The following is a 25,975-nucleotide window of genomic DNA, read 5'->3' on the forward strand; positions in this document are numbered from 1 at the left end:
GGTCTAGAATTGGTAGCCTCGTTCCTTAGTAATTACTTCAGTTCTTCTTTGTCAAAAGCACACCACCTCTCATAAAATATAGACATACGAAATGCACATATCCATATCACACTGATTATCTGGAATGTGATCGTTTGGGATCTTTGACTCACCTCATTCTATACTTCACCTATTGCCGCTTGTTTCCTGGCGGTGAGCTCAGTTGCTCTTCCTCTAAGCCGAAGCCCAATGCAAATGAATATATTTTACAGTGTTTATTGGTACTCTGATCATATATCTAGAAGAAATCAGTCCTTGAATTTCTTATGAGGATGTTGACAAAATACCAAAGAAAAAGTTAATTTTAAATGTTTTATGGTACAGTGTGTAAGTATACCCAAATTTATAGACTAAACTGTAGAAAAGGAATTAGGCAATCTGGCAGAATTTTTGAGTTGTTAATTAAGGAGAAGACTGTATTTTTATTTATTTATTTTTGAACATTGGGATAATTTAAAAGATATGGGGAACAGAGAAAGGAATGATGATTAAATACACCTGGGGTAAACATTGATGGAAGAGGCTGAGACTAATGATTACAATGGAACTTATGAATTTCCTGCTGTATTTTTTGGTTTTTAATTACCTTAAGAAACTGAAGTTAGAGATTTTACAGAAGGTATGGATAGAGAGAACTTATGCTGGAATGGCAAACTCTGAAAAAAGATGAAAGATTTTTGTCTCTGTCATCAAGGTCTTATATCCTAATAAGCTTCCTAATAATACCAGAAATGGCAAATTGAATTCACTTTTAACACACAAGTAAATCATAGTTCATCCTTATTCTTTATTTCCGATGTATCAGCTCGTTTTAGTTAGGATATACCTGGATCATTATAGGAATGCAATTTAAGGTTTAACGATTTTTAATTAGTGTCATCATTGCTCTGCTTCCTAGGTTAGTCTACAGAATTGCATTCAGGGATTTTACTTTCAGAAACATTAAACACATCACAAGCAAGTAATGGACCCATTTTACAGAGGCCAAAGTTGGTTTGCTCTGGTCTTTGTTTTCCACCTTAATATACATAATGATTTATGTTTAAATTTTTTTCTTGAAATATATTTGACATATATACCTTGAATTTATGCAATGCTATAACATATTAATTCAAGACATTTATAGGTTATAATATGATTGTAATTGTAGTGATAATTAATACCTATAACATTATATAATTATCATTTATTTTTAATGGTTGGAATAATCTAGTCTCAGCAAGTTTGATTATAACACAATATTGTTGTCCGTATTCACTGTATTGTGCATTAGATCTCTAGGACTTATCTACTACTCATTCCAAGTTTGTACCATTAAACAAACTATTCTATTCCTTTCTATCCCTCTGTTCCCATCCCCTGGAAACCACCATTTTACTCTGCTTTTGTGAGTTTGGCTTTTTTAGATTCCATGTATAAGTGATATAACATGGTATTTTTCTTTCTCTGACTCATCTCACTTAGTGTAATATCCTCAAGGTCCATTCAGATTGTCACAAATGGAAGATGTTTTTCTCATGGCTGAATAATAGTCCATTATGTGTATACACTACAAATTCTTAATCCATTCATCTGTTTATTGGTGCATAGATTGTTTCTAAATCTCGGCTATTGTGGATAGTGCTGTAATATACGTGGGAGTGCATACATTTATTTGATACCCTGTTTTTATTTCCTGTGAGTATATACCCAGAAGTGAAATTGTTGGATCATATGGTAGTTCTATTAATTTTTTAAGGAACCTCTATATTGTTTTGCATAGTAGCTGCACCAATTTACATTTTCACCAACAGTGTGCAAGTATTCCCTTTCTCTACATCCTCATTAACACTTATTATCTCTTGTCTTCTTGTTGCTGTTCTAAAAGGTGTCAAGAGATAGCACATATGGTTTTGATTTGCATTTCCCTGATGATTAGTGATGTTGAGCATCTTTTCATGTACCTCTTGGCCATTTGGTTGTTTTCTTTGGAAAAAGTCTATTTAGGTTCTCTGCCTAGTGTTTAACTGGGCTGTTTGGTTTTTGTTATTAAGTTGTGTAAGATTCTTTATATATTTTTGGATATTAACCCCTTATCCAATATATGGTTTGCAAATTTCCTCCCATTCTGTAGGTTGCCTTTTCATTATGTTAGTTGTTTCTGTTTCTGTGCAAAATCTTTTAAGTTTGTTGTGATTCTATTTGTTGACTTTTACTTTTATTGTTTATGCTTTTGGTGTCATATCCAGAAAATCATGCCAAGACCACTATTGAGGAGCTTCTTTTCTACATTTTTTTCTAGGAGTTTTATGGTATCAGGTCTTATGTTTAAGTCTTTTATCCATTTCAAGTTAATATTTGTGAGATGTTTAAGATAACGGTCCAATTTCATTGTTCTACATGTGTTTATCCAGATTTCCCAGCACCATTTTATTTTTTAACATCTTTATTAGAGTATAATTGATTTACAATGGTGTGTCAGTTTCTGCTTTATAACAAAGTGAATCAGTTATACATGTGTCCCCATATCTCATCCCTCTTGTATCTCCCTCCCTCCCACCCTCCCTATTCCCACCCTTCTAGGTAGTCACAAAGCACCAAGCTGATCTCCCTGTGCTATGCGCCCAGCACCATTTTTTGAAGAGACGATCACTTCTCCATCAGGTGGTCCTGGCTCCCTTACCAAATATTAGTTAACTGAATATGTGGGGGTTTACTTCTGGGCTCTCTAATCTATATTCCATTTGTCTGTGTCTATTTTTATTCATGTATCATACTGTTTTACTTACTGTAGCTTTGTAGTATAGTTTAAAATCAGGAAGTGTGATACCTCCAGTTTTGTTCTTTCTCAGGATTTATTTGGCTATTTTGGGTTCTTTGTGGTTCCTTAAAAATTTTAGGATTTTTTTTTCTATTTCTGTGAAGAATGCCACTGGAATTTTGATAGAGATTGTGTTGAATCTATATATGATTTTGGGTAGTATGGACATTTTAACAATATTCTTATCCATGAGTAAAGGGTGTCTTTCCATTTCTTATGCCTTCTTCAGTTTCTTTCAATGAAGTCATAATTTTCATTGTACAGATCTTTCACTTCCTCAGTTACATTTATTCCTAGGTATTTTATTGTTTTTGATGCTATTGTGAATGGTATAATTTTCTTTATTTTTCAGATATTTCATTATTAGCAAATAGAAACAACACTGATTTCTTTATTTTGATTTTTATATCCTCCAACTTTACTGAAATCATTGATTAGTTCCAACAGATTTTAGTTGAATCTTTGCAACTATCTATATACAAAATAATATCATCTGCAAATAGTGACAGCTGTACTTCTTCCATTCTGATTTGGGTATCTTTTATTTTCTTGTTTTGCCTAATTGCTCTAGCTAGACTTCTGATACTATATTGAATAAGAATGGTAAGAGTAGGCAACCATGTCTTGTTCCTAATCTTAGAGGAAAAGCTTTCAATTTTTTTTACTGAGTATATCGTTAGCTCTGGGTTTGTGATAGACGGCTTTTGTTATGTTGAGGTATGTTCCTTCTATACACAATCTTTTGAGTTTATTTTTTAAATAAATTTATTTGCTTATTTTTGGCTGTGTTAGGTCTTCACTGCTGCACGTGGGCTTTCTCTGGTTGTGGCAAGCGGGGGCTACTCTTCGTTGTGGTGCTCAGACTTCTCATTGCAGTGGCTTCTCTTGTTGCGGAGCATGGGCTCTAGGCACACGGGCTTCAGTAGTTGTGGCACACGGACTCAGTAGTTGTGGCACACGGGCTTAGCTGCTCTGCAGCATGTGGAAGGGATCTTCCCGGACCAGGGCTCAAACCCGTGTCCCCTGCACTGGCAGGTGGATTCTTAACCACTGCATCACCAGGGAAGTACCTCTTGTGAGGTTTTTATCATGGAAGGATGTCATATTTTGTCAAATCCTTTTCTGTATCTATTGTGATGATCATGTGATTATTTTCTTTCATTCTATTAATGTGATGTAATATGTTTATCAGTTTGAACCATCTTTGCATCCTAGGCTCATGGTGTATAATCCTTTTAGTGTGCTCAATTCAGTTTGCTAATATTTTGTTGAAAAATTTTGCATCTATATTTATTAGTAATATTGGTCTATAGTTTTCTTATAGTGGCTATATCTGGCTTTGGTATTAGGGTAATACTGGCCTTGTAGAATGAGTTAGGAAGTGTTCCCTCCTCTTCAATTTTTTAGAAGAGTTTGGGAAGGATTGGCATTAATTATTCTTTAAATGTTTGGTAGAATTCACAGGTGAAACTGTCTAGTCCTATGGTTTTCTGTATTGGGAGATTTTTGGTTACTGTTTCAGTCTCCTTCCTCATTATTGGTCTGTTCAGATTTTCTGTTCTTCCAGATTCAATCTTGGTAGGTTATAAGTTTCTATAAATTTATCTATTTCTTCTGGGTTATCTAATTTGTTGGCATATAGCAGGTTATAGTACTCTCTTATTTCTGTAGTATCAGTTGTAGTGTCTTCTCTTTTATTTCTAATTTTGAGTCTTCTGTTGTTTCCTTAGTCTAGCTAAAGGTTTGTCAACTTTATCTTTTTAAAAATCCAGCTCTTAATTTCATTGATTCTTTCTATTGTTTTTCTGGTCTCTATTTCATTTGTTTTCTCTCCAATCTGTATTTCCTTTCTTCTGCTAACTTTGGGCTTAATTTGTCCTTCTGGGTACTGGAGGTGTAAAGTTATTTACTTGAGATCTTTCTAATTTCTTAATACATCCATTTATCACTATAAACTTTCCTCTCAGAACTGCTTTTTGCAGCATCCCCTAGGATTTGATATGTTTTCTCTCCATTTTCATTTGCTTCAAGATATTTTTTTTCTTTTTGATTCTTTGATCCATTGGTTTTCAGAAGTGTATTGTTTCATTTCCACATATTTATAGATTTTCCAGCTTTCTTGTTGATTTCTAGTTTTATACCATTGTGGTCAGAAAAGATAGTATTTCAGTCTCCTCAAATTAGCTAAGATTTATCTTGGTCCTATCATGATCTAATATCCTGTGTGCATGTGAGAAGAATGTATATTCGGTTGGAATGTTCTATATATGTCTGTTAAGTCCATTTGGTCTAAAGGATGGTTCAATTCCCACATTGCCTTGTTGATTTTCTGTCTGGATGATCTATCCACTGCTGACACTGAGGTATTGAAGTCTCCTACTATTACTGTATTGTTGTATATTTCTCCCTTCATATCTGTTAGTATTTGCTTAATATATTTAGGTGCTCCAATGTTGGGTGTGTATATATATTCATGATTGTTATATCTTCTATGTATATTGACCCCTTTATCATTATAAAATGACCTTCTTTGTGTCTTGTTACAGTTTTTGGCTTGAAGTCTATTTTGTTTGATAAGTATGGCTATGCCCACTTACTTTTGGTTTCCACTTGCATGGAATATCTGCTGTCTCTTCACTTTGAGCCTCTGTGTGTTTTTAGAACTGAAAGAAGTTTCTTGTAGGCAGCATATAGTTGGATCTTGTTTTTCTGTTTTGGTTGTTTTTTGTTTGTTTTCTGTATGTTTTCATTGCTGTTGTTTTTTATCCGCCCAGCCACCCTTTGCCTTTTGATTGGTGACTTCAGTCCCTTTACATTTCGAGTGATTATTGATATGTAAGGGCTTACTACTGCCATCTTATTGTCTGCCTTCTGGTTGTTTTGTATGTTCATTATTTCTTCCCCCTGTTTCTCCCTACCTTTGCAAAGCAGTGGTTTTCTATAGTGGTATGCTCTGTCTCCCCCTTTTTATGTTTTGTGAATCTACTCTAGATTTTTGCTTTGTGGTTATCACCTCCTCTATGAAAGAGGTCACCACTGTCTACCTCTTCTGCCAGAAAGGTAGCCAGTGCTGCTTCCAAAAGCCCAGCCCCTTGTTGTTCATCCGTGGGGAGGGGAGGCCACCTTGGAAATTTTGTACCTCTCCTCTGCTTCCAAACTCTTCTCTTTCTCACTCCAGTGGAATTCTGGAATCTCCCTTTAGGCAGGCTGGACTTCCAGTCATTCTCTTCTCCATGGTTATTTGCCCAGTTTTGCACTCTCCAGGTTCTTTCTTTTCTAATCTCAGTGAGTGGGACTGGGGCCAGTTTGCCAACTCCCTTGTATCAGCAACCCTCACTGAGATCCCCCTTGTTTATTTTTGGATGCACAGGTGGACTAGAAACCTCCACATCCCTTTGTGAAATATGCAGAAGCACTTTTGTTTGGTAATAGATGTCTAATTAGTTGTTACAAAGAGGAAAGAGAAGAGAGAAGAGAGACACCACCATGATGCTGATGTCACCTACATACTGGTTTATTAGTCATTTGATCAAAACCTGTATACTGATCACCTGCTATGTACCTAGTCTTCTTCTATGATTTGGGTATACAATTATGGGGAAATCAGGGACCTGTGCAGCTTATTGTCTGGTGGAGGATAGAAAAAAAAAACAAATTAATAAAGGAATTTCAAGTCTTGATTAGCCCTTATGATGCTGAACAGAAAATCTTGAGACTTTAGGGAAGTCCTCACTAAAGTGACATACATTTGAGATGCCAAGAGTGAGATGACAACCATGTGAAAAGTACATACAAGTTAATTTCAGTTAGTGGGATAAGCATGTCCAGAGCATATAAGGCAGAAAACAAGTACTGGCAAAAAAACACAAAGGAAGCCCTCAGGAATGAGGAGAGCTGTTTTGAAATGCTGTGGAAGAAGTAGGCAGAATCTTGTGGGATAAAGCAAGGAGTCTGGATATAATTCAAGTGAAGTCATCAGGTGGGAAGAGTGGTAGATGATGTGATCCAAGTTAGGTGTTTAAAAAAATTACTTTTGACTAGTGTGTATAGATTGGCTTCAATGAAGCAAGGATGCCATTGGGAGACTATTGCAATAGTCAATGTAAGACGTGATTTTAGGTAAGACTTAAGATGGCAGTAATAGAGCAAATATAGTGTTAAGATAAAATTCAAAGATAGAATTAAGATTATTCCCAATGCCAGTCATCTTTTAAACAATATATTATCTATCATTCATCTCTAAATTTTCAAGGGTTTATATGTGTGCATGTGGTGTTTAATTTATAAATAATCATTTCAGGTTAGAAAAGAACATATCCTCAAGGAAGAGGAGGCATGGAAAATGGAACCAATTTACAGAACAATAGCAAAAGCTGTTAGAGAATCTAAAAGATTTTCACTGAATGAAAACAGTGCATTGATCAAGATTTACCAGAGACTTGTAACTTTTATGATATTTGTGTTAAGATATTTTTACATTACATTTTTCAAAAAAAAAGATTTCTAAGAATAGTAAATAAAAATACTCCCAATGGGTCACTTCTAAGGATAAGAGACATATCCATCTATCAAGGGAAAAGAAAACGTTTAATGGCCACTAATAGACGTTTTTTTTAATATCCATGAGTACTCTAACTCACTATTAAGAATTCTATTTTCATCCCAGACAAACTGAAGCAGAGAGCAGCGACTTCAATCTGGCTTTCCTAATAAGAACAGTAAATGCTTTGCCCTTTTAAGCTCCAACATAGGTTTGTCTTCCATCTGCATTTGGAAGACACAAATGGGATTCCCCAAGATAATATCAGAGAAATTTCCTCATGAGGATAATTATTCCTCATGCTGAGGTGTCCTAGGTGGCCCCTGCTGGTACATATAGCTGTGGGCAACACAGTCACTAAATTCTGAATTATCTATGCTGACGGAATTCATGGAAGGTTCAAACCACAGATACTACTAGCCAGGTCTCTTTGTCTTTAGGAATATCACTGAGGAGACCAGTAGTAAAATTATGCTTCATTAAAAAAACAAACAAAAGAACTTCAGAGTAGAATTTGTATCTATATCCTGTCAGCAATTGTTTACTCCTACTGCGTTCCATCACTGTCTAATGTTAAAGTGTTGCATGTAGTGCTCAACTGTGTGTGACAACGGGGCAGATGTTGACTCTGATTACCTAATTCAGTCAACAGAATAGCATGTGCCAAAATAAAGATACTTGAGGTGAATTACTTCCAACTATGTCTCTTATCCCAGTGATTTTTTTGGACAAAGAATAGTACATAAAAGCACCCCACACCTCAACACACTTCATTCTTCTCTCTCCCTTTCCCTGCCTTCATCCCTCCCTTCACTGTGGTCTCTGCTCATAGTAAGTCTTTGCCTAACTCTTCTAATAAATCAATCTACCTTATCACTTCCTATTCCCCTTACCAGTTTTCATCTTTCTTCATAGTACTTAATCACCAACTAAAATATTATTCATTTACATTTTAAAAATACTATCTCTCTCCTATGATTGGATGGTAAAATTCCGAGAAAGAAAGAACTGCTTTTTAGGTTTTTTTTTTCCAACTGTATCCATGGCACCTAGAATGGTACCTGAAAGTTAGTAGGTATTTAAAATGTATTTTTGACTACATGACTGTACCATCAGGTCTTAATAATTGTGCCTCCTAAGCATTTCTCAAATTTTTCCTTTTCTCTTGCGATCTACTACACCCAGTGGCAGATGTTACAATCTTGTTTTAACGACTGATATTTATTATGCCAAGAGCCATCAGCCATCACAGGAAAAGGCAAATGTGGCCATGCCAGTGCTCTGCTGTCAGTTTCTCCCGGTCTCTTCTTCACATACCAGCTCCTTGACAGAACATCAAAGGAATTCCATGACTATGTAGTCTGCTTGGCATGCTCTTTATCCTCCTTTCGTGAGATTCCTCCTTCTTTGGGATAAGACCAAGTGATGCCTAGTCCAGGAAGCATTTTTCCTACTTCCTATCCCAGGGTGTGTCAGAGGATCATTCTTGAGGATTCCCATGAGTCCTGTTCTTTTCGTTATCAATATATTTAGTTTTATATTTTTAAATCCCCATGTATATTTCTATTTCTGTTACTAACCTGATTGTTTATTGAATCAGGCTCATTTCAGTTCAGGTGTACTGAAGCGGGTTCATTTCTCCATCCCCGGTGCCTAACACAGGGTCTGGCCCATCACAGGCTCTGAGTATATATTGGCTGAATGAATGAAAAGATGAGTTTACATATGACAAGAGTCAACATGACCTCAGATTCAAGTGGTGGCTTGAATCGAGATCTTAATTCTCTGCCCAGGAATTGGACCTGGGTAGTCTGGATGAAAACCAGGAATCCTAGTCACTAGACCACCAGAGGCTAGAGGCAAGAAGCAAAGTTCCCCTGGCTTTTGCCCCCACTGAAAAATGCCTTTCTCAAGGAGGCAAAAACTGTAAAAACAGGAACAAAGTTTATTATTAGAAACACAGAACAAGAAGTGGGAGAGCACACAGAGAAACAGTTTATTTAAGACAGAAGCAAGGCAGAGATACACACCCGGAGAGAAAAGGGTGTGGGCATCCCCCTTAATGAGGAAGAGTGCAGTAAAGAGGCAGTTAAATCATTTATGTAGGGCACTTCTTCCGGGTCTCTGTTTACCTTTGGCCAATTATCTTGTTTCTTTTTCCACACCTGACCTGCCCTAGGATCCTCCCCAACATGTGTGCACAACTTTTTTCCAAGATAGAGTATAGCCCACAGGCCTATGGGAGGGTTGGCATTACCTATTATGGGGTGGTGCCCTCTCCTTTTTGACCCCCAAGAGCCTTTCTGCACATGTGTAGTTGGGGAGGTCTCTTTGACCTTAAGAATGAGAAATATGTGGTCTCTTTATCTTTTGTCTGGGCAAGACTCACCTCTCTGCCCCTGCCATTACTATTATCTTGAAGTGTTCACCGGAGGCAAAGTCCAGCTATTTACCCTGTTCCTGTTTTTTAATTTAATTTTTTTCTTATTAGTCATCCATTTTATACACATCAGTGTATACATGTCAATCCCAATCTCCCAATTAATCACACCACCACCACCCCCACGGCTTTCCCCCCTTGGTGTCCATACATTTCTTCTCTACATCTGTATCTCAGTTTCTGCCCTGCAAATTGGTTCATCTGTACCGTTTTCCAGGTTCCACATATATGCGTTAATATACGATACTTGTTTTTCTCTTTCTGAATTACTTCACTCTGTATGACAGTCTCTAGATGTGTCCACGTCTCTACAAATGACCCAATTTCGTTCCTTTTTAAGGCTGAGTAATATTCCATTGTATATATTTACCACAACTTCTTTATCCATTCGTCTGTCAATGGGCATTTAGGTTGTTTCCATGACCTGGCTATTGTAAATAGTGCTGCAATGAACATTGGGTGCATGTGTCTTTTTGAATTATGGTTTTCTCAGGGCATATGCCCAGTAGTGGGATTGCTGGGTCATATGGTAATTCTATTTTTAGTTCTTTAAGGAACCTCCATATTATCCTCCATAGTGGCTGTATCAATTTACATTCCCACCAACAGTGCAAGAGGGTTCTCTTTTCTCCACACCCTCTCCAGCATTTACTGGTGGTAGATTTTCTGATGATGCCTATTCTAACTGGTGTGAGGTGATACCTCACTGTAGTTTTGATTTGCATTTCTCTAATAATTAGTGATGTTGAGCAGCTTTTCATGTGCTTCTTGGCCATCTGTATGTCTTCTTTGGAGAAATGTCTATTTAGGTCTCCTGCCCATTTTTTGGATTGGGTTGTTTGTTTTTTTAATATTGAGCTACATGAGCTGTTTATATATTTTGGAGATTAATCCTTTGTCTGATGATTCATTTGCAAATATTTTCTCCCATTCTGAGGGTTGTCTTTTTGTGTTGTTTATGGTTTAATTGCTGTGCAAAAGCTTTTAAGTTTCATTAGATCCCATTTGTTTATTTTTGTTTTTATTTCCATTACTCTAGGAGGTGGATCAAAAAAGATCTTGCTGTGATTTATGTCAAAAAGTGTTCTTTCAATGTTTTCCTCTAAGAGTTTTATAGTGTCCGGTCTTAGATTTAGGTCTCTAATCCATTTTGAGTTTATTTTTGTGTATGGTGTTAGGGAGTGTTCTAATTTCATTCTTTTACATGTAGCTGTCCAGTTCTCCCAGCACCACTCATTGAAGAGATTGTCTTTTCTCCATTGTGTATCCTTGCCTCCTCTGTCATAGATTAGTTGACCATAGGTGCATGTGTTTATCTCTGGGCTTTCTATCCTGCTCCATTTATCTATATTTCTGTTTTTGTGCCAGTACCATATTGTCTTGATTACTATAGCTTTGTAGTATAGTCTGAAGTCAGGGAATCTGATTCCTCCAGCTCCATTTTTTTCCCTCAAGACTGCTTTGGCTATTCGGTGTCTTTTGTGTCTCCATACAAATTTTAAGATTTTTTGTTCTGTAAAAAATGCCGTTGGTAATTTTATAGGCATTACATTCAATCTGTAGATTGCTTTGGGTAGTGTAGTCATTTTCACAATATTGGTTCTCCCAATCCAAGAACATGGTATATCTCTCCATCTGTTGGTATCATCTTTAATTTCTTTCATCAGTGTCTTATAGTTTTCTGCATACGGGTCTTTTGTCTCCTTAGATAGCTTTATTCCTAGATATTTTATTCTTTTTGTTGCAGTGGTAAATGGGACTGTTTCCTTAATTTCTCTTTCAGATTTTTCATCATTAGTGTATAGGAATGCAAGAGATTTCTGTACATTAATTTTGTATCCTGCTACTTTACCAAATTCATTGATTAACTCTACTAGTTTTGTGGTGACATCTTTAGGATTCTCTATGTATAGTATCATGTCATCTGCAAACAGTGACAGTTTTACTTCTTCTTTTCCAATTTGTATTCATTTTATTTCTTTTTCTTCTCTGATTGCCATGGCTAGGACTTCCAAATCTATGTTGAATAATAGTGGTGAGAGTGGACATCCTTGTCTTGTTCCTGATCTTAGAGGAAATACTTTCAGTTTTTCACCATTGAGAATGATTTTTGCTGTGGGTTTGTCATATATGCCCTTTATTTTGTTGAGGTAGGTTCCCTCTATGCCCACTTTCTGGAGAGTTTTTATCATAAAAGGGTGTTGAATTTTGTCAAAAGCTTTTTCTGCATCTATTGAGATGATCATATGGTTTTTATTCTTCAATTTGTTAATATGGTGTATCACATTGATTGATTTGCATATATTGAAGAATCCTTGCATCGCTGGGATAAATCCCAGTTGATCATGTTGTCTGATACTTTTAATGTGTTGTTGGATTCTGTTTGCTAGTATTTTGTTGAGGATTTTTGCATCTGTATTCATCAGTGGTATGGGTCTGTAATTTTCCTTTTTTGTAGTACCTTTGTCTGGTTTTGGTATCAGGCTGATGGTGGCCTCATAGAATGAGTTTGGGAGTGTTCCTTCCTCTGCAATTTGTGGAAGAGTTTGAGAAGGATGGGTGTTAGCTCTTCTCTAAATGTTTGATAGAATTCACCTGTGAAGCCTCTGGTCCTGGACTTTTGTTGGAACATTTTTAATCACAGTTTCAATTTCTTTACTTATGATTGGTCTGTTCATATTTTTTATTTCTTCCTGGGTCAGTCTTGGAAGATTATACCTTTCTAAGAATTTGTCCATTTCTTCCAGGTTGTCCATTCTTTTGGCATAGAGTTGCTTGAGGTAGTCTTTTAGGATGCTTTGTATTTCTGTGGTGTCTGCTCTAACTTCTCCTTTTTCATTTCAAATTTTACTGATTTGAGTCCTGTCCCTGTTTTTGTTGATGAGTCTGGCTAATGGTTTATCAATTTTGTTTATATTCTCAAAGAACCAGCTTTTAGTTTTATTGATCTTTGCTATTGTTTTCTGTGTTGGTATTTCATTTATTTCTGCTCTGATCTTTATGATTTCTTTCCTTCTGCTAACATTGGGTTTTGTTTGTTCTTTCTTTAGTTCCTTTAGGTGTAACGTTAGATTGTTTGAGATTTTTCTTGTTTCTTGAGGTAGGCTTGTATAACTATAAACTTCCCTCTTAGAACTGCTTTTGGTGCATCCCATAGGTTTCTGATCATCGTGTTTTCATTGTCATTTGTCTCTAGGTATTCTTTGACTTCCTCTTTGATTTCTTCAGTGATCTCTTGGTTATTTAGTAACATATTGTTTAGCCTCCATGCCTTTGTGTGTTTTACATTTTTTCCCTGTAATTCATTTCTAATCTCATAGCATTGTGGTCAGAAAAGATGCTTGATATAATTTCAATTTTCTTAATTTTACTGAGGCTTGATTTGTGACTCAAGATGTGATCTATCCTGGAGAATGTTCTGTGTGCACTTGAGAAGAAAGGGTAATCTACTGTTTTTGGATAGCATGTCTGATAAATATCAATTAAATCTATCTGGTCTATTGTGTCACTTAAAGCTTGTGTTTCTGTATTAATTTTCTGTTTGGACAATCTGTCCATTGGAGTAAGTGAGGTGTTAAAGTCCCTCACTATTATTGTGTTACTTTTTTTTTTTTTTCTTTTTGCGGTATGCGGGCCTCTCACTGTTGTGGCCTCTCCCGTTGCGGAGCACAGGCTCCGGACGCGCAGGCCCAGCGGCCATGGCTCACGGGCCCAGCCGCTCCGCGGCATATGGGATCCTCCCAGACCGGGGCACGAACCCGCATCCCCTGCATCAGCAGGCGGGCTCTCAACCACTGCGCCACCAGGGAGGCCCTATTGTGTTACTTTTGATTTCCTGTTTTAGAGCTGTTAACAGTTGCCTTATGTATTGAGATTCTCCTATGTTGAGTGCATATATATTTATAATTGTTATATCTTCTTCTTGGATTGATCGCTTGATCATTATGTAGTATCCTTGTCTCTTGTAGCATTCTTTATTTTAAAGTCTATTTTATCTGATATGAGTATTGCTACCCAAGCTTTCTTTTGATTTCCGTTTGCATGGAATATCTTTTTCCATCCCCTCACTTTCAGTCTGTATGTGTCCCTAGGTCTGAAGTGGGTCTCTTGTAGACAGCATATATATGGGTCTTGTTTTTGTATCCATTCAGTGAGGCTGTGTCTTTTGGTTGGAGCATTTAATCCATTCATGTTTAAGGTAATTATCGATATGTATGTTCCTATGACCATTTTCTTAATTGTTTTGGGTTGTTTTTGTAGGTCATTTTCTTCTCGTGTTTCCCACTTAGAGAAGTTCCTTTAGCATTTGTTGTAGAGCTGGTTTGGTGGTGCTGAATTCTCTTAGCTTTTGCTTGTCTGTAAAGCTTTTGATTTCTCCATCAAATCTGAATGAGATCCTTGATGGGTAGAGTAATCTTGGTTGTAGGTTCTTCCCTTTCATCACATTAAGTATATCATGCCACTCCTTTCTGGCCTGTAGAGTTTCTGCTGAGAAATCAGCTGTTAACCTTATGGGAGTTCCCTTGTATGTTATTTGTCATTTTTCCCATGTTGCTTTCAATAATTTTTCTTTGTCTTTAATTTTTGCCAATTTGATTACACTGTGCCTCAGCGTGTTTCTCATTGCATTTATCCTGTATGGGACTTGCTGCGCTTCCTGGACTTGGGTGGCTATTTCCTTTCCCATGTTAGGGAAGTTTTTGACTATAATGTCTTCAAATATTTTCTTCAGTCCTTTCTCTCTCTCTCCTCTTCTGCGACCCCTATAATGCGAATGTTGTTGCGTTTAATTTTGTCCCAGAGGTCTCTTAGGCTGTCTTCATTTCTTTTCATTCTTTTTTCTTTATTCTGTTTGGTGACAGTGAATTCCACCATTCTTTCTTCCAGGTGACTTATCCGTTCTTCTGCCTCAGTTATTCTGCTATTGATTCCTTCTAGTGTATTTTTTATTTCAGTTTTTTTTATTGTTCGTCTCTGTTTGTTTTTTCTTTAATTCTTTTAGATCTTTGTTAAACATTTCTTGCAGCTTCTCGATCTTTGCCTCCATTCTTTTTCCGAGGTCCTGCATCATCTTCACTATCATTATTCTGAATTCTTTTTCTGGAAGGTTGCCTATCTCCACTTCATTTAGTTGTTTTTCTGGGGTTTTATCTTGTTCCTTCACCTGGTAAATAGCCCTCTGCCTTTTCATCTTGTCTATCTTTCTGTGAATGTAGTTTTTGTTCCACAGGCTGCAGGATTGTATTTCTTCTTGCTTCTGCTGTCTGCCCTCTGGTGGCTGAGGCTATCTAAGAGGCTTGTGGAAGTTTCCTGATGGGAGGGACTGGTGGTGGGTAGAGCTGGCTGTTGCTCTGGTGGGCGGAGCTCAGTAAAACTTAAATCTGGGGACTTCCGGGTAAGATGGCGGAAGAGTAAGACGCGGAGATCACCTTCCTCCCCACGGATACACCAGAAATACAGCTACACGTGGAACAACTCCTACAGAACACCTACTGAACGCTGACAGAAGACCCCAGACCTCCCAAAAGGCAAGAAACCCCCCACATACCTGGGTAGGGCAAAGCGGAGAGATCCCCACACAGAGGATCAGTGCCGAGCGGCACTCACCAGCCCGAGAGGCTTGTCTGCTCGCCCGCCGGGGCGCGCAGCGCTGGAAGCTGAGGCTCGGGCTTCGGTCAGAGCGCAGGGAGAGGACTGGGGCTGGCGGCGAGAACTCAGCCTGAAGGGGGCTAATGTGCCACAGCTAGCCGGGAGGGAGTCCGTGAAAACTCTGGAGCTGCCGAAGAGGCAAGAGACTTTTTCTTCCCTCTTGGTTTCCTGGTGCGCGAGGAGAGGGGATTAAGAGCGCTGCTTAAAGGGGCTCCACGGACGGGCGCGAGTCGCGACTGAAAGCGCGGAGCCCAGTGACGGGCGTGGGACGCTGGGGCTGCTGCTGCCGCCGCCAAGAAGCCTGTGTGCGAGCGCAGGTCACTGCCCACACCGCCCTTCCGGGAGCCTGTGCAGCCCGCCACTGCCGGGGTCCTGGGATCCAGGGGCGGCTTCCCTGGGAGAACGCACGGTGTGCCTCGGGCTGGTGCAACGTCACGCCGACCTCTGCCGCTGCAGGCTCGCCCCGCACTCCGTGCCCCTCCCTCCCTCCCGGCCTGAGTGAGCCAGAGTCCCCGAAGAGGCTGCTCCTTTAACCCTGTCCTATCTGAGCGAAGAACAGACGCCCTCCGGCGACCTACACGCAGAGGCGGGGCCAAATCCAAAGCTGAGACCCAGGAGCTGTGAGAACAAAGAAGAGAAAGGGAAACCTCTCCCAGCAGCCTCAGAAGCAGCGGATTAAAGCTCCACAATCAACTTGATGTACCCTGCATCTGTGGAATACATGAATAGACAACACATCATCCCAAATTGAGGAGCCCGGAGTCAGTGCTGTGCCTCTGAGGTGGGAGAGCCAACTTCAGGACACTGATCCACAAGAGACCTCCCAGCTCCACATAATATCAAACGGCAAAAATCTTCCAGAGATCTCCATCTCAACACCAGCACCCAGCTTCACTCAACGACCAGCAGGCTACAGTGCTGGACACCCTAAGCCAAACAACTAGCAAGACAGGAACACAACACCACCCATTAGCAGAGAGGTGGCCTAAAATCATAAGAAGTCCACAGACACCCCAAAACACACCACCAGACGTGGACCTGCCCACCAGAAAGACAAGATCCAGCCTCATCTACCAGAACACAGGCACTAGTCCCCTCCACCAGGAAGCCTACACAACCCACTAAACCAACCTTAGCCACTGGGGACAGACACCAAAAACAACGGGAACTACGAACCTGCAGCCTGCAAAAAGGAGACCCCAAACACAGTAACATAAGCAAAATGAGAAGACAGAAAAACACACAGCAGGAGAAGGAGCAAGATAAAAACCCACCAGACCTAACAAATGAAGAGGTAATAGGCACTCTACCTGAAAAAGAATTCAGAATAATGATGTTAAAGATGATCCAAGATTCTATTTCCCAGATACAAAATCTTGGAAATAGAATAGACAAAATGCAAGAAACAGTTAACAAGGACCTAGAAGAACTAAAGATGAATCAAGCATCGATTAAAAACACAATAAATGAAATAAAAAATACTCTAGATGGGATCAATAGCAGAATAACTGAGGCAGAAGAACGGATAAGTGACCTGGAAGATAAAATAGTGGAAATAACTGCTGCAGAGCAAAATAAAGAAAAAAGAATGAAAAGAACAGAGGACAGTCTCAGAGACCTCTGGGACAACATTAAACGCACCAACATTCGAATTATAGGGGTTCCAGAAGAAGAAGAGAAAAAGAAAGGGACTGAGAAAATATTTGAAGAGATTATAGTTGAAAACTTCCCTAATATGGGAAAGGAAATAGTTAATCAAGTCCAGGAGGCACAGAGAGTCCCATACAGAATAAATCCAAGGAGAAATACGCCAAGACACATATTAATCAAACTGTCAAAAATTAAACACAAAGAAATCATATTAAAAGCAGCAAGGCAAAAACAACAAATAACACACAAGGGAATCCCCATCAGGATAACAGCTGATCTCTCAGCAGAAACTCTACAAGCCAGAAGGGAGTGGCAGGACATAATTAAAGTGATGAAGGAGAAAAACCTGCAACCAAGATTACTCTACCCAGCAAGGATCTCATTCAGATTTGATGGAGAAATTAAAACGTTTACAGACAAGCAAAAGCTGGGAGAGTTCAGCACCACCAAACCAGTTTTACAACAAATGCTAAAGGAACTTCTCTAGGCAAGAAACACAACAGAAGTAAAAGACCTACAATAATGAACCCAAAACAATTAAGAAAATGGGAATAGGAACATACATATCGATAATTACCTTAAATGTAAATGGACTAAATGCTCCCACCAAAAGACACAGAGTGGCTGAATGGATACAAAAACAAGACCCATCTATATGCTGTCTACAAGAGACCCACTTCAGACCTAGAGACACATACAGACTGAAAGTAAGGGGATGGAAAAAGATATTCCATGCAAATGGAAACCAAAAGAAAGCTGGAGTAGCAATTCTCATATCAGACAAAATAGACTTTAAAATAAGGACTACTAGAAGAGACAAAGAAGGACACTACATAATGATCAAGGGATCGATCCAAGAAGAAGATATAACAATTGTAAATATTTATGCACCAAACATAGGAGCACCTCAATACATAAGGCAAATACTAACAGCCATAAAAGGAGAAATCGACAGTAACACACTCATAGTAGGGGACTTTAACACCCCACTTTCACCAATGGACAGATCATCCAAAATGAAAATAAATAAGGAAACACAAGCTTTAAATGATACATTAAACAAGCTGGACTTAATTGATATTTATAGGACATTCCATACAAAAGCAACAGAATACACATTTTTCTCAAGTGCTCATGGAACATTCTCCAGGATAGATCATATCTTGGGTCACAAATCAAGCCTTGGTAAATTTAAGAAAATTGAAATTGTATCAAGTATCTTTTCCGACCACAATGCTATGAGACTAGATATCAATTACAGGAAAAGAGCTGTAAAAAATACAAACACATGGAGGCTAAACAATACACTACTTAATAACGAAGTGATCACTGAAGAAATCAAAGAGGAAATTAAAAAATACCTAGAAACAAATGACACTGGAGACACGATGACCCAAAACCTATGGGATGCAGCAAAAGCAGTTCTAAGAGGGAAGTTTATAGCAATACAATCCCACCTTAAGAAACAGGAAACATCTCGAATAAACAACCTAACCTTGCACCTAAAGCAATTAGAGAAAGAAGAACAAAAACATCCCAAAGTGAGCAGAAGGAAAGAAATCATAAAAATCAGATCAGAAATAAATGAAAAAGAAATGAAGGAAACGATAGCAAAGATCAATAAAACTAAAAGCTGGTTCTTTGAGAAGATAAACAAAATTGATAAACCATTAGCCAGACTCATCAAGAAAAAAAGGGAGAAGACTCAAATCAATAGAATTAGAAATGAAAAAGGAGAAGTAACAACTGACACTACAGAAATACAAAAGATCATGAGAGATTACTATAAGCAACTCTATGCCAATAAAATGGACAACCTGGAAGAAATGGACAAATTCTTAGAAATGCACAACCTGCCAAGACTGAATCAGGAAGAAATAGAAAATATGTACAGACCAATCACAAGCACTGAAATTGAAACTGTGATAAAAAATCTTCCAACAAACAAAAGCCCAGGACCAGATGGCTTCACAGGCGAATTCTATCAAGCATTTAGAGAAGAGCTAACACCTATCCTTCTGAAACTCTTCCAAAATATAGCAGAGGGAGGAACACTCCCAAACTCATTCTACGAGGCCACCATCACCTTGATACCAAAACCAGGCAAGGATGTCACAAAGAAAGAAAACTACAGGCCAATATCATTGATGAACATAGATGCAAAAATCCTCAACAAAATACTAGCAAACAGAATCCAACAGCACATTAAAAGGATCATACACCATGATCAAGTTGGGTTTATTCCAGGAATGCAAGGATTCTTCAATATACGCAAATCAATCAACGTGATACACCATATTAACAAATTGAAGGAGAAAAACCATATGATCATCTCAATAGATGCAGAGAAAGCTTTCGACAAAATTCAACACCCATTTATGATAAAAACCCTGCAGAAAGTAGGCATAGAGGGAACTTTCCTCAACATAATAAAGGCCATATATGACAAACCCACAGCCAGCATCGTCCTCAATGGTGAAAAACTGAAACCATTTCCACTAAGATCAGGAACTAGACAAGGTTGCCCACTCTCACCACTCTTATTCAACCTAGTTTTGGAAGTTTTAGCCACAGCAATCAGAGAAGAAAAGGAAATAAAAGGAATCCAATTTGGAAAAGAAGAAGTAAAGCTGTCACTGTTTGCAGATGACATGATACTATACTTAGAGAATCCTAAAGATGCTACCAGAAAACTACTAGAGTTAATCAATGAATTTGGTAAAGTTGCAGGATACAAAATTAATGCACAGAAATCTCTGGCATTCCTATATACTGATGATGAAAAATCTGAAAGTGAAATCAAGGAAACACTCCCATTTACCATTGCAACAAAAAGAATAAAATATCTAGGAATAAACCTACCTAAGGACACAAAAGACCTGTATGCAGAAAATTATAAGACACTGATGAAAGAAATTAAAGATGATACAAATAGATGGAGAGATGTACCATGTTCTTGGATTGGAAGAATCAACATTGTGAAAATGGCTCTACTACCCAAAGCAATCTACAGGTTCAATGCAATCCCTATCAAACTACCACTGGCATTTTTCACAGAACTAGAACAAAAAATTTCACAATTTGTATGGAAACACAAAAGACCCCGAATAGCCAAAGCAATCTTGAGAACGAAAAATGGAGCTGGAGGTATCAGGCTCCCTGAGTTCAGACTATACTACAAAGCTACAGTAATCAAGACAGTATGGTACTGGCACAAAAACAGAAAGATAGATCAATGGAACAGGATAGAAAGCCCAGAGTTAAACCCACGGACATATGGTCACCTTATCTTTGATAAAGGAGGCAGGAATGTACAGTGGAGAAAGGACAGTCTCTTCAATAAGTGGTGCTGGGAAAACTGGATAGGGACATGTAAAAGTATGAGATTAGATCACTCCCTAACACCATACACAAAAATAAGCTCAAAATGGATTAAAGAACTAAATGTAAGGCCAGACACTATCAAACTCTTAGAGGAAAGCATAGGCAGAACACTCTATGACATAAATCACAGCAAGATCCTTTTTGACCCACCTCCTAGAGAAATGGAAATAAAGACAAAAATAAACACATGGGACCTAATGAAACTTAAAAGCTTTTGCACAGCAAAGGAAACCATAAACAAGACCAAAAGACAACCCTCAGAATGGGAGAAAATATTTGCAAATGAAGCAACTGACAAAGGATTAATCTCCAAAATTTATAAGCAGCTCATGCAGCTCAATAACAAAAAAACAAACAACCCAATCCAAAAATGGGCAGAAGACCTAAATAGACATTTCTCCACAGAAGATATACAGACTGCCAACAAACACATGAAAGGATGCTCAACGTCTTTACTCATTAGAGAAATGCAAATCAAAACTACAATGAGATATCATCTCACACCAGTCAGAATGGCCATCATCAAAAAATCTAGAAACAATAAATGCTGGAGAGGGTGTGGAAAAAAGGGAACACTCTTGCACTGCTGGTGGGAATGTGAATTGGTACAGCCGCTATGGAGAACGGTATGGAGGTTCCTTAAAAAACTACAAATAGAACTACCATATGACCCAGCAATCCCACTACTGGGCATATACCCTGAGAAAACCATAATTCAAAAAGAGACATGTACCAAAATGTTCATAGCAGCCCTATTTACAATAGCCCGGAGATGGAAACAACCTAAGTGTCCATCATCGGATGAATGGGTAAAGAAGATGTGGCACATATATACAATGGAATATTACTCAGCCATAAAAAGAAATGAAATTGAGCTATTTGTAATGAGGTGGATAGACCTAGAGTCTGTCATACAGAGCGAAGTAAGTCAGAAAGAGAAAGACAAATACTGTATGCTAACACATATATATGGAATTTAAGAAAAAAAAATGTCATGAAGAACATAGGGGTAAGACAGGAATAAAGACACAGACCTACTAGAGAATGGACTTGAGGATATGGGGAGGGGGAAGGGTAAGCTGTGACAAAGTGAAAGAGCGGCATGGACATATATACACTACCAAACGTGAGGTAGATAGCTAGTGGGAAGCAGCCGCATAGCACAGGGAGATCAGCTCGGTACTTTGTGACCGCCTGGAGGGGTGGGATAGGGAGGGTGGGAGGGAGACGCAAAAAGGGAGGGGATATGGAAACATATGTATATGTATAACTGATTCAATTTGTTATAAAGCAAAAAAATAAAATTAAATTAAATTAAAAAAAAAAAAAAACTTAAATCTGCTTGTATGGTGATAGGTGGGGCTGGATTTCCTCCCTGTTGGTTGTTTGGCCTGATGTGACCCAACACTGGAGCCTACCAGGGCTTTTTCATGGGGGTAATGGCAGACTCTGGGAAGGCTCACACCAAGGAGTACTTCTGAGAACTTCTGCTGCAGTGTCCTTGTCCCTTGGTGAGCCACAGCTGCCCCCGCCTCTACAGGAGACCCTCCAACACTAGCAGGTAGGTCTGGTTTAGTCTCCTATAGGGTCACTGCTCCTTCCCCTGGGTCCCGATGAACACACTACTTTGTGTGTGCCCTCCAAGAATGGAGTCTCTGTTTCCCCGAGTCCTGCCAAAGTCCTGCAATCATATCCCGTTACCCTTCCAAGTCTCATTCTCTAGGAATTCCTCCTCCCATTGCCCGGCCCCCCGGTTGGGAAGCGTGACATGTGGCTCCGAACGTTCACTCCAGTGGGTGGACTTCTGTGGTATAAGTGTTCTCCAGTTTATGAGTCAACCACCCAGCAGTTATATGATTGGATTTTATTGTGATAGCACCCCTCCTACCATCTCATTGTGGCTTCTCATTTGTCTTTGCATGTGGGGTATCTTTTTTGGTGATTTCCAGTGTCTTCCTGTCAATGATTGTTCAGCAGTTAGTTGTGATTCTGGTGTTCTCGAAAGAGGGAGTGAGAGCATGTTCTTCTACTCCGCCATCTTGAACCAATCTTCTCCTGTTGTTATTTCTATCTGGAAGTGTAAACAACATGCTGGTTGTAAATTCTAACCTGGAGCCCATCTGCCTCCTGCCTCAAACACGCATGCCCAGATAAAAGTTCTGCAGTGTGTGTGTGTGTGTGTGTGTGTTAAGAGATGTTTGGGTAGAATAGCTATGTATAATAAACACAGAGCCATAGAGAAGTGGTCAGACAAACACTAGATTATTTGGTTCTATTTTGCCCTTTATATACAGTTTGGGATTAGAAGAAATGAAATTGCTCTGCAGCCAGTGGACAAGGAATGTTTTTGAAAGAATGAAAAAATGCAGAAAAACAATTTTCCTAGGGATCCAGTGATAACTATGTGAATAAAACTTTAACCTGGGCTTCCCTGGTGGCGCAGTGTTTGAGAGTCCACCTGCCGATGCAGGGGACACGGGTTCATGCCCCGTGCATGTCCGGAGCCTGTGCTCCACGACGGGAGAGGCCACAACAATGAGAGTCCCACGTACCGCAAAAAAAAAAAGAAAAACAAAAAACTTTAACTCATCTGATTATAAAGTGAAAATGTAATCTATTTCATATCTGATTCTAGGTAAATTAGGTAAATTATGATTGATTTTGATAGGCAATTAATTATCATTAATATTTCATCCAGAAATAACTTGGCATTTTCAGGTTAACTCTAGTACAGCAATTTCAGTAATTTGCTGTCATATATAAGGAGGTATGGATAGCAGACAAAGCAAAATAATCTAAAAAATCTTTGTGATTTAAAGAATAATATTTCATGTATTCGCAGTTACTGGCAAAAATTTGAATGTAATCTTAATATCTTTAGAAAGTTTAGTTTCTGGGTATGTATTGAATTTGTATTATTGAAAGATTTATCACAACTACATATGGACAAGTTTATTTTGGCCAAGATAGGAGACTGAAATTTACATCTTTATTAACTGAGTTGGCTAAGAGAGCTTTTTATAAACTGTCCTGGCAAAGACTTGTTTGTATCAACGATAGGGCAAACTTTTAAAACTATTGTGAGCTCTCCTTTTTGAATCTATCAGGCAGAGGGACTGAATAATTATGTTTCTTGCAGAAAGAAATAGAAACTCTTTAGTCATCCACAATTTTTGCCAAGTAACTTGTTTCCTAAATCTTCTACACCTGTATGTTTTTTGAGATGTTGAAAAGCTCTTGAAATCACCACTTGAGGAATAATAGTGCCTACTCTGGGGCAAAGAAATTTAGGTTTGAGAAGATGAATATGTTTCTTTGTTTTTCATGTTGAGATTTTTGCTTCCTTTGCTTTTTCATTTTTCATGTGAATGTTGCTATAAAAATTCATATGAAATCACTACTTTAGAGATGCTTTTCTCCTCTATCCATGTTTCTCCATCTCACTGGCTCTCCCTTACTTTTTTTTTTTTTTTTTTTTTTTGGTACACGAGCCTCTCACTGTTGTGGCCTTTCCCATTGCGGAGCACAGGCTCCGTACGCGCAGGTTCAGCAGCCATGGCTCACAGGCCCATCCGCTCCGTGGCATGTGGGATCTTCCCAGACCGGGGCATGAACCCGTGTCCCCTGCATCAGCAGGCGGACTCTCAATCACTGCGCCACCAGGGAAGCCCTGACTCTCCCTTACTTGCTTAGACTTCTCTCACCTTTCCATTAGATCCACTGCAGTGGGGACTCAGTCCTTCCTTCCACCACCCTTTTGTCCCATTTCAGTGAGAAGAATCTTTCCCACAGGCCAATATGATGATCACTCTCACTGTCGACCAACTGCCCAGGCCCCTTAGTATGGCAAGTCTCTTCATGATTCTACCCTTTGTTAATCCCTGAAACTTCATCCTTCTTCTTTCCCGTGCTGAGCCTCAGCCATCTTGGAATCTCGCATATCTCAATCCATACCATTCTCTCTCATGGGATGTTTGCCTCCTCTACTTATACACATTAATTCTGCTATGACTTTAATTTTTCCTCCTTACAGCCTAATTCTCTAGTAGACTCCTAATAACCTTTCAGGACTTAGGTTAGAAACTTAGGTTTCACCTTTTCTGGGAAACACCAGGCAATCTTGCCAGTCAGCTCTTCCCCAACCCCTAGATGCAAGTCCCCAATCCTAGTGCTTCTCATATTTTACCTACTATACAGCTAGTCTGTCCTGCTCATCACTGTGTCATCACAAACATCTGGCAAAGTGTCAGCACATCATACATACTCAATAATTGTTAACAAAACAGAATATAAATCTTTGCTCTGTGTAAGGAATTTTCATGTACATATATATATATGTATTAGTTTTTATTTTTTTATGACTGCTATAACAAAACCACAAACTTGGTGGCTTAAAATAACTTGTTTACTCTTTCACACTTCTAAAGGTCAGAAGTCCAAAATCAGTTTCATTGGGTCAAAATCAAGGTGTAGTAGTCTCACTCCCTTCAAAAGCTCTAGAGGGTAATCTGTTTCCTGGCCTTTGTCCAGATTCTAGAGCTGCATTCCTTGGCTCATGGCCTCTTCCATGAGCCAGTGGCATAACATCTTGCTTCAGTGTCATATTACCTTCTTTGGTGTCAATTCTGTGCCAAATCTCCCCCCCCCTCTTATAAGGACACTTAAGATTGCCTGTCCTGCACTGATATTCCAGGATAATCTTCCTATCTCAATATCCTTAACTTAATCACAATTGCAAAATCTCTTTTTACATATAAGGTAACATTCAGAGGTTCCAGAGATTAGAACCCGGGTATTTTGGGGAGCCATTATTTAGCATACCACATTATGTTAAGGCTATTGTATGTTTGAAGCTAAACCTTTTAAAGATGTGCAGGGCTTCCCTGGTGGTGCAGTGGTTGAGAGTCCGCCTGCCGATGCAGGGGACACGGGTTCGTGCCCTGGTCCGGGAAGATCCCACATGCCGCGGAGTGGCTGGGCCCGTGAGCCATGGCCGCTGAGCCTGCGCATCCGGAGCCTGTGCTGCGCAATGGGAGAGGCCACAACAGTGAGAGGCCTGCATACCGCCAAAAAAAAAAATAAATAAATAAAAAATAAAGATGTGCAAATGAAAAAGAATTGGAAACTTCTCTCAAGTGTTAGAAACACTCACGTAGTGTTATCTTCTTTTTTTTCTTCATGTGTGTAGTGTCTACACAAGGGGATATATGTGAACAGTTGATACCATCATCTGGAAAATTATTAGGCAAAATATCATAATAGCTAAAATGTGAAGAAAACAAATGCAGCTTTTGGTTATTTCCTTGAACAATATATGGAATCCTTATTTCTTTTCACTTTTTTTTTAATAGGGTATGGGCTACACCCTTGTCTCCAGGTCATATATTAACTTTACCTTATTTGTTTCTTACATTTTGTGTTTTAATTTTGACCTATTTAATAATTACTAGAGATAAAGATTTAGTGATAAGAT

At 38.7% G+C, this 25,975-nt stretch overlaps 1 protein-coding gene across 1 annotated transcript in view; it reads left to right on the forward strand.

Annotated features, from left to right (window-relative positions):
• Positions 1 to 25,975, forward strand: part of THSD7B (thrombospondin type 1 domain containing 7B) — a gene marked incomplete at its 5' end in the record, with an annotated part of 807,803 nt that overhangs the window by 543,281 nt on the left and 238,547 nt on the right. The gene's annotated exons all lie outside the window — the stretch shown is intronic.

Source organism: Mesoplodon mirus (assembly GCF_964341445.2).
Source record: "Mesoplodon mirus genome assembly, chromosome: 8".
In the NCBI taxonomy this organism is placed as follows: Eukaryota; Metazoa; Chordata; class Mammalia; order Artiodactyla; family Ziphiidae; genus Mesoplodon; species Mesoplodon mirus.